Source organism: Caretta caretta, chromosome 14, assembly GCF_965140235.1.
Source record: "Caretta caretta isolate rCarCar2 chromosome 14, rCarCar1.hap1, whole genome shotgun sequence".
In the NCBI taxonomy this organism is placed as follows: Eukaryota; Metazoa; Chordata; order Testudines; family Cheloniidae; genus Caretta; species Caretta caretta.
Genome location: NC_134219.1, coordinates 30,967,475 through 30,977,685, shown reverse-complemented (window position 1 = coordinate 30,977,685; position 10,211 = coordinate 30,967,475). Strand labels below are relative to the sequence as shown.

Here is a 10,211-nt window from a genome sequence, read left to right as displayed (position 1 = left end):
GGCACATAGTATTCATACAAAATAGTACAGAAAATTCCCACTCTGTCACAGTTCCAACCCTCCCCCAGTCTGTGCCCGGGGCAGAGAGGCCCTTCTTTGCCCCTTCTCCCCCCGTCCCACCAGTCTCTGCCCCTGCTTGCCCAAGGATTGCAGTGGCTCTCAACTTTTCCATACTACTGTACCCCTTTCAGGAGTCTGATTTACAGACCCCAAGTTACACCTCACTTAAAAACCATTCGCTTACAAAGCCGGACATAAAAATACAAAAGTGTCACACAGCCACTATTATGGAAAAATTGCTGACTCTCTCCTTGTTACCATATAATTATAAAAGAAATCAGCTGGAAATGTACATGTCGGTGTACACTCCATAGAGCAAGATGAAGACGTCACTGTCTGGAATGTTGGTTTGCACTGATGTCACCAGAGCTTTTAGGCAGCCCCTGGTAAAACTAGGCCAATAGCGAGACGAGCAGAGGCGGACGAGGGTTTCCTGGGGCCCTGGGCCAGAGCAAGTGGACCCTCCTCCCCCTGCGGCGCTCCTGCCCCTTGTCCAATCAGAAGCAATATGCTAATAAGGTGTATGATCTCCCCCGTGCTGTGTAGTTTCATTCTCCTGGCGGCTGGCTTTTTCGGGCGCTTTCCCTTGCAGGAGCCATGGGGGAAGACATGATGTGTGTGAAGGGGGGAGTTGGGGTTCCCCCCTTCAGCTAATGCACAGAGAGGGTGAGATGGAGCAGGGACCTGCCTTGCAAAGGCTGCTGCAGCCATGGAGTCCCTGGAGGAGGTAAGCAGTGATCTTCCTCCAGAGCAGTGCCCTGGGAACCTGACTCCCACCCCCGCTCTGCAATGGAGGGACTGGGGTTAGGGTGGAGACGGGGGGTTATTCTGAAGATCCCAGTGTCATCACAGCCCTGTGATTATTGTTACAGTCCCCACAGGCAGGCTGCAGGGCCCCGCAGTGTCTGTGGATGACATATGATTTGTACTGCAGCCGCTGTTGAATTGTGTGTCCATTCTTCAGCCACAAACTGAGATCAAATATTTTCGTTTCCCCCAAAGTGAGGTGTTGGGTTAAGGGGAGACTGGGGGGGGGGGTTTTTCCAGGAAATGAACAGTAGCTTTTAGACATGCCAGAAAACCCAGTAAAAAACCCAGACTTGCTCCCAAGTCGGTGAGACGTCCTGCCTTTCAGAAAGGGCTCCTGTTCTCTGGCAAATCCTCCCTTCGGGGGACAAATCAACCCCGTGTGCAGACGTCACTTCTCCCTTCCCGAGGAGCCTGGCCCAGAGCGCGGCGCGCATCGCTTGGCCTCCTGCCCCGGTCCCTCCAACCTCTGGGGTCCCATGCTCGTGGCTGGGGGGGGGGTGTTACGGCAGCTGGGGGGGGGCAGGCTCCTGGGGGACAGGGTAGCCGGGGTCTTTGCAGGAGCCTTCGCGAGAGAAGCTCAGCCCCTCGGGGGCTGCGAGCAGGAGCCGCGAACAGGCCGTGTGGTGGGGAGCTCTCCGGGTGAAGGGGAGACGGTGTCTGACCCTGCATTGGCTTGGCTGGGGCGGGGGGGCTCGCTCGGCTCGTAACTCCAGCGGGAGAACAATGTTCCGCCACCAGGGTGATGTTTAAGTTGGGGGGGGTGGGGGGAGAGACACCTTTAAATCTGCTTGAATGCTCTGGGTGCCGTTGTGATGCGCTGTCACCCCCAGTGCCCCTGTCTTCTTTCACTTCATCTCTCCCAGGTGGTGGGTGCAAGACCCAGGCTGTGGCTGCCTTTTTCTGTACCCCGATGGCCGGGTTCCTCTCCCTTCTCGGGGGCAGGGGTGTTGTGGCCGGGCTGGTCCCAGAATGTGAGAGAGACAAGGCAGGGAGCTGGTAGCTTTTCTTGGACCAACTTCTGGTGGTGAAAAGTACAAACTCTGGAGCTCCACAGAGCTCTTCTTCAGGTTTCCTCTGATGTCCTCCCCCAGCCCTGAAGAAGAGCTCTGTGGAGCTCCGAGTTTGTATCTTCCACCAGTGGAAGTTAGTCCAGGAACAGGAGTTACCCAGCTGGTCTCTCTCTTTCCTTGTTGCCGTACTCCTCTTTCTCTCCACCCGTTTCACATCAGATGTTCAGGCTGGGAGCTCTTTGTGGCAGAGATTGTCTTACTATCTGTGCGCAGCATCCCTAGACCAACCTCTAACCCGATCCAGGACAGGAACCTCTCAGCTCTACCCTATTTCTTTCCACTGCAGTCCTGCCTCAGGGATGGAGGCCCCATTGTGCCAGATGCCATAAAAAACACATCACAAAAAGACAATCCTTTCCCCAGGGAGTGTGCAGGCAAAGCACAATAAGTAATTCTCAGCCGCTTGTGCAGAGGAGCAGCAGTGACCTCTAGTGGGAAGAGGAATTCCCATTGCTGGAGCACAGACAATCATGACAATAGTGTAATAAAGAATACAACTGCTCTAGAGGTTGGATCCCAAAGGTCTTTACCAACCACGTTGTACTTATGGGAATCCTTTCCCCCCACTACTGACATGCAGCCACCTCTGGAGTGAAACTCCACAACTGTTCAGCAGCACACAACACGGGCAGACGATGTCTTAGGGGAATGGTTGAAGCAGAATCCACTCACCTATTGGAATTTCACAGGGCATTTGAGGGAGGCAAATTGTAGTCCCCTGAACTGTCATTTGAACCGACTCAGATCTCCCCCATTAAAGAAGAGCTATAGGATTTGTAATGACCATAATGGGACCTTACTTTTAACTCCCAGCTGAATCCTGACACCAGCAGAGGTACAGCGCCCCCAGCGGCCAGGTTGAGTCTCTGGGTTCAGTTCTGCCTTAGTCGGGGGTGTCATCCGTCTTATTTGTTTCAACACTGAGTTTCCCTTGAGGTTTCCCATTGGGAAACAGCCTGGGTCTGTCCCTGTTCAGCTTTTATAAGCTCACACCGTCAAACCTCAAGGAATTACATTGGAATGCACCAAGCCAGAGATTTCTCCCAGCCAGTGATTCCTACATCGAGCCCAGAACTTGTGACTGAGTTAGAGCAGATCACTCGTAAGAGAGCAACTCCGTGTAAAGACTTGGAGTGAATTCTCTCCTCTCTGGCCTCCCAGCACCTTGCTTTCCTGACCTACAGCGTGCCCGGCTGTTTGAGTGCTGACCCTGAGAAAAGCCCTCACTAGTACATTGGGCCTGAAGGCTTTTTACTAGGGCTGGCAAGCGATTAAAAAAAAATAATCGCGCTTAATCGCACTGTTAAACAATAAGAGAATATCATTTATTTAAATATTTTTGGATGGTTTCTACATTTTCAAATATATTGATTTCAATTACAACAGAATACAAAGTGTACGGTGCTCACTTCATATTTTTGGTTACAAATATTTGCACTGTAAAAAACAAAAGAAAGAGAATATTTCAATTCACCTAATACAAGTACTGGAGTGCAATCTCTTTATCATGAAAGTTGAACTTACAAATGTAGCATTATGTACAAAAAATAACTGCATTCAAAAATAAAACAATGTAAAACTTTCAAGCCTACAAGTCCACTCAGTCCTACTTCAGCCAATCGCTCAGACAAACAAGTTTGGTTACAATTTGCAGGAGATAATGTTGCCCACTTCTTATTTACAATATGACCTGAAAGTGGGAACAGACGTTCGCATGGCACTGTTGTAGCCGGCATCACAAGATATTTATGTGCCAGATGCGCTAAAGATTCATATGTCCCTCCATGCTTAAACCACCATTCCGGAGGCCATGTGTCCATGCTGATGACGGGTTCTGCTCAATAACGATCCATGGCAGAGCGGACCGAGGCATGTTCATTTTCATCATCTGAGTCAGGTGCCACCAGCAGAGGGTTGATTTTCTTTTTTGGTGGTTTGGGTTCTGTAGTTTCCGTATCAGAGTGTTGCTCTTTGAAGACATCTGACAGCATGCTCCACACCCCGTCCCGATCACATTTTGGAAGGTACTTCAGATTCTTAAACCTTGGGTTGAGTGCTGAATCTATCTTTAGAAAGCTCACACTGGTACCTCCTTTGCGTTTTGTCAAATCTGCTGTGAAAGTGTTCTTAAAATGAACATGTGTTGGATCATCATCCGAGACTGCTATAGCATGAAATATAGGGCAGAATGTGGGTAAAACAGAACAGGAGACCTACAATTCTCCCCCAAGGAGTTCAGTCACAAATGTAATTAACGCATTTATTTTTTTTAACGAGCATTATCAGCATGGAAGCATGTCCTCTGGAATGGTGGCCGAAGCATGAAGGGGCAGATGAATGTTTAGCATATCTGGCACATAAATACCTTGCAATGCCAGCTACAAAAGTGCCATGCGAATGCCTGTTCTCACTTTCAGGTGACATTGTAAATAAGAAGGGGGCAGCAGTATCTCCCGTCAATGTAAACAAAACTTGTTTGTCTTAGCGATTGGCTGAACAAGAATAGGACTGCCTGGACTTGTAGGCTCTAAAGTTTTACATTGTTTCGTTTTTGAGTGCAGTTATGTAAGAAAAAAATCCACATCTGTAAGTTACACTTTCACGATAAAGAGATTGCACTACAGGACTTGTATGAGGTGAATTGAAAAATACTATTTCTTTTATCATTTTTACAGTGCAAATATTTGTAATCAAAAATAATCATGTAAAGTGAGCACTGTGCCCTTTGTGTTCTGTGTTGTAATAGCAATCAATATATTTGCAAATGTAGAAAAACACCCAAAAATATTTAATCAATTTCAATTGGTATTGTATTGTTTAACAGTGTGATTAATCACGATTAATTTTTTTAATCACAGTTAATTTTTTCAGTTAATCACGTGAGTTAACGGTGATTAATTGACAGCCCTGCTTTTTACACAACTGTAGGGGAAACTTCAGCAATGTCTAGAACTAGAGCTGATACAGTGTAAGCCTAGGTCATGAAAAAGGTGAAAAGAAATGACAGTTTGATGTCCTTTGAAGGAAGTAGAAAAGTGAAAGTCCTCCCCCACTTTTCAAATGGAGGGAACTGTTAAGAGTAAATGTTTATTTCCCCTCCAAAACTGAATAAAATCCTCCCTCTCACCCTCAAAACCAGTATTTCCATTCTAAGTCCACTCCCCCATCAAAAAATGAAAAATGGCAATCAAAATAAAACCTTTCATTTGGCTCAAAATGTCATTTTCCATTAAAACACAACTTTGAACAAGAGTTTTCATCCAGCTGTAGTTTGAAGGTTCAGAATTAATGGCACCTCGGTTCCCATCTCTCCCTCCAGAGGGATCCGGGTGCAAACTCTGCCCCAGGGACTGGCTGCTGCATGGGGACAAGTGCTACTGGCTGTCTAAGGAGCGTAAAGACTGGACTGGGAGCCGTGACGACTGCTCGGGGAAGAGCTCTCGCATGCTCGTGATCCAGAACCGGGAGGAGATGGTAACAGAAAATACAGGCTCATCCAACTCCAGCTGGAAAAAGACGTGTGTCACTAGTTACAATCCCAGTGTAGCCTGACTCTACCACCCCCCCGCAAATCAAACTCCACACTGGGGTGTTTTCTCCCCTTCTAGGGGTCTGGCTTATTAACATACAGTTCAGAACAAGAACCCCACAGCTTTCCCACCCCAGACTGCCCAGCTGGCTCCTGTAGGCATTTCACTCCCAGGCTCTCTGTCTGAGAGCTCAGCAGAGCCCTTCTGCATAGAGCTACTCACACAAACCTCCTACCCCATCAAATCTCTCCCTGCCCAGACTGGCTGCCCTTGTAGCCCCACCAGGTCTGGCTCCTGGTCACCTGCTTCCATCACCTTTGCCTCTGAGTCCAGGGGCACCTAGTCACAGGTGAGGCTCAATCCAGGACTCCCTTAAAGGGCCAGCTCACCCTGTGCCACCAAGGACTGGTGCTGATGTTACCATGTCTGCATAGAGAGAGCCACGCTTACCTGCACTGGGACCCTGCCCACCCAGGGGAGAGGGTGAACTAACTCAGGGGCTGGTGGGGTCTCCTGCTGGCATTATGGGCGGAGCTACTGAAGGAGAGAGCAGGCACTTCATGGGATTGTGAGGATGTCAGGCAGCAGGGAGGGGTGAAGTGTTGACCTGGGAATGTGCCCTGGGGATGGGAGACCTGAGAGCCTGTAACCTGAGCCAAGAGGGGGAGGGGGAGGTAACACCTCTGCCCAGGAATGGGAAGACAGGCTGCAGGAGAGAGCTGCTAGGAGGATTTAGTTTTCAGTTTGGGGCTGGGTGGAGGAACACAGGGAACCCCAGGGCTGGGGTCTAAGCTCCCTGCTCCCCCAGAAGGACTTGACTGAGGGGTCCTGGTTGTACCCACAAGCTCTGTTTTGGACTGTGTTCCTGTTGTCCAATAAACCTTCTGTTTTACTGGCTGGCTGAGAGTCTCAGTGAATCCCAGGAAGAGGGGTGCAGGGCCTGGACTCCCCCACACTCCGTGACAGGGATCACTAAGGGAATTCTAGCATGTTACAGGATACTCATCCCCACCCCCTCTGCTTTGCACATCACAGGATTTCATACAAGATGTTGTACAAGATGCAAACTACATCTGGATTGGCCTTAAAGTGACACCCCCAGGGGGGAAATGGACCTGGGTGGACGGTTCCCCATTAGATCCAGTGCGGTGAGTGCTGCTTGACGTTCACTCTTTGAGATGTTTGGGAAAAGCTCCCATTGTATAACTTGCTCATGTTAAATGTCCAACATCTGTTCGAGGCCTGGTCTACACTGAAAAGTCTTAGCCCTGGTCTACACTAGGACTTCAGGTCGAATTTAGCAGCATTAAATCGATGTAAACCTGCACCCGTCCACACGATGAAGCCCTTTACTTCTACTTAAAGGGCTCTTAAAATCGATTTCCTTACTCCACCCCTGACAAGTGGATTAGCGCTTAAATCGGCCTTGCCGGCTTGAATTTGGGGTACTGTGGACACAATTCGATGGTATTGGCCTCCGGGAGCTATCCCAGAGTGCTCCATTGTGACCGCTCTGGACAGCACTCTCAACTCAGATGCACTGGCCAGGTAGACAGGAAAAGAACCGCGAACTTTTGAATCTCATTTCCTGTTTGGCCAGCGTGGCAAGCTGCAGGTGACCATGCAGAGCTCATCAGCACAGGTGACCATGATGGAGTCCCAGAATCGCAAAAGAGCTCCAGCATGGACCGAACGGGAGGTATGGGATCTGATCGCTGTATGGGGAGAGGAATCCGTGCTATCAGAACTCCGTTCCAGTTTTCGAAATGCCAAAACCTTTGTCAAAATCTCCCACGGCATGAAGGACAGAGGCCATAACAGGGACCCGAAGCAGTGCCGCGTGAAACTTAAGGAGCTGAGGCAAGCCTATCAGAAAACCAGAGAGGCAAACGGCTGCTCCGGGTCAGAACCCCAAACATGCCGCTTCTGTGATGAGCTGCATGCCATTTTAGGGGGTTCAGCCACCACTACCCCAGCCGTGTTGTTTGACTCCTTCAAGGGACATTGAGGCAACACGGAAGCAGGTTTTGGGGACGAGGAAGATGATGATGATGATGAGGTTGTAGATAGCTCACAGCAAGCAAGCGGAGAAACCGGTTTTCCCGACAGCCAGGAACTGTTTCTCACCCTGGACCTGGAGCCAGTCCCGCCCCCCAAACCCACCCAAGGCTGCCTCCCGGACCTGCCAGGTGGAGAAGGGACCTCTGGTGAGTGTACCTTTTAAAATACTATACATGGTTTAAAAGCAAGCATGTGAAAGGATTTTTTGCCCTGGCATTCGCGGCTCTGCTGGATGTACTCCCAAAGCCTTTGCAAAAGGTTTCTGGGGAGGGCAGCCTTATTGCATCCTCCATGGTAGGACACTTTACCACTCCCGGCCAAGCACGTACTCGGGAATCATTGTAGAACAAAGTATTGCAGTGTATGTTTGCTGGCGTTCAAACAACATCCGTTCTTAATCTCTCTGTGTTATCCTCAGGAGAGTGAGATATCATTCATGGTCACCTGGTTGAAATAGGGTGCTTTTCTTCAGGGGACACTCAGAGGTGCCCGTTCCTGCTGGGCTGTTTGCCTGTGGCTGAACAGAAATGTTCCCCGCTGTTAGCCACGGGGAGGGGGGAGGGTTGAGGGGGTAGCCATGGTGTGGGCAGGCAAAATGCGACCTTGTAACGAAAGAACATGTGCTATGTATGTAATGTTAACAGCGAGGTTTACCATGAAAGAGGGTACCCATTGTTCTATAAAATGTGTCTTTTTAAATACCGCTGTCCCTTTTTTTTTCTCCACCAGCTGCATGTGTTTCAAGGATCACAGGATCTTCTCCTTCCCAGAGGCTAGCGAAGATCAGAAGGCGAAAAAAACGCACTCGCGATGAAATGTTCTCTGAGCTCATTCTGTCCTCCCACACTGACAGAGCACAGACAAATGCGTGGAGGCAGACAATGGCAGAGTGCAGGAAAGCACAAAATGACTGGGAGGAGAGATGGCGGACTGAAGAGAGTAAGTGGCGGGCTGAAGAGAGGGCTCAAGCTGAAAGGTGGCGGCAGCATGATGAGAGGAGGCAGGACTCAATGCTGAGGCTGCTGGAGGATTAAACTAATATGCTCCAGTGTATGGTTGAGCTGCAGGAAAGGCAGCTGGAGCACAGACCGCTGCTACAGCCCCTGTGTAACCAACCGCCCTCCTCCCCAAGTTCCATAGCCTCCTCACCCAGATTCCCAAGAACGCGGTGGGGGCGGGCCTCTGGCCACCCAGTCACTCCACCCCAGTGCATTGCCCAAGCAACAAAAGGCTGGCATTCAATAAGTTTTAAAGTTTTAAACTTTTAAAGTGCTGTGTGGCCTTGTCCTTCTCTCCTCCACCACCCCTCCTGGACTACCTTGGTAGTTATCCCCCTATTTGTGTGATGAATTAATAAAGAATGCATGAATGTGAAGCAAGAATGGGTTCCGTCTATGGCCCCACCACAGCTAGGGAATCCCATTGCAGCAAAGCCATCCACTATGACCTGCACATTTCCCAGGGTCACTACCCTTGATATCAGCAGATCTTTGATTGCGTGGGCTACTTGCATCACAGCAGCCCCCACAGTAGATTTGCCCACTCCAAATTGATTCCCGACTGACCAGTAGCTGTCTGGCATTGCAAGCTTCCACAGGGCTATTGCCACTCGCTTCTCAACTGTGAGGGCTGCTCTCATCTTGGTATTATTGCGCCTCAGGGCAGGGGAAAGCAAGTCACAAAGTTCCATGAAAGTGCCCTTATGCATGCAAAAGTTTTGCAGCCACTGGGAATCGTCCCAGACCTGCAACACTATGCGGTCCCACCAGTCTGTGCTTGTTTCCCAGGCCCAGAATCGGCGTTCCACCACATGAACCTGCCCCATTAGCACCATGATGCCTGCATTGCCAGGGCCCGTGGTTTGAGAGAAGTCTCTGTCCATGTCCTCATCACTCTCGTCACCGCGCTGACGTCACCTACTTGCCCGGTTTCGCTTTGCCAGGTTCCGGTGCTGCATATACTGCTGGATAATGCGTGTGGTATTTAATGTGCTCCTAATTGCCAAAGTGATCTGAGCGGGCTCCAGGCTTGCTGTGGTGTGGCGTCTGCACAGAAAAAAGGCGAGGAACGATTGTCTGCCATTGCCCGGACGGAGGGAGGAGCGACTGACGACATGGCTTACAGGGTTGGCTTACAGGGAATTAAAATCAACAAAGGGGGGCGCTTTGTGAGAAACTGAATGGCCCCCTCAAGGGTATAACTCAAAACCTCAAGGATAGAACTCAAAACTGGGTTTAGCAGGCCATTGATTTCACGGAGGGAGGGAGGAGAAAATGAATACAAAACAAATCTGGTCTATTTCTTGTTTTGAGCCACTTCATCTATCTTTATACATCTTGCTGGCAGCAGACTGTGCAGTACTACTGCTAGCCATCGTCATCTCCTGGGTGCTCGGCAGAAGACGGTGCAGTATGACTACTGGCCATCATCTTCTGCTGGCTGCTGCTGGTAGGACTCAATCGCCATGAGACAAAACTTAAAAGGGAAATGACCTGGCTGAGTCACTCCCATGTTTGCCCAGGCGCCCCTGACCTCATCGAGGTCGGTTAAAAGAGCACTCAGGACTATGTCGATGACAGCTACCGGTCACACTGCACTGTCTGCTGCCAAAAGGCAATAAACTGCTGCTGTGTAGCAATGCAATACCACGTCTGCCAGTACCCAGGAGACATACGGTGAC

The 10,211-nt window shown here is 49.8% G+C and overlaps 1 non-coding gene across 1 annotated transcript; it reads left to right on the top strand.

Moving 5' to 3' along the window:
• The first annotated feature begins 591 nt into the window (after window positions 1–591).
• On the top strand, window positions 592–9,039 carry LOC125629176 (uncharacterized). The gene is made up of 4 exons (XR_012665022.1): window positions 592–787; window positions 5,260–5,458; window positions 6,506–7,677; window positions 8,261–9,039. It is a non-coding gene; the product is annotated as an uncharacterized LOC125629176 (transcript).
• The last annotated feature ends 1,172 nt before the right edge of the window (window positions 9,040–10,211 follow it).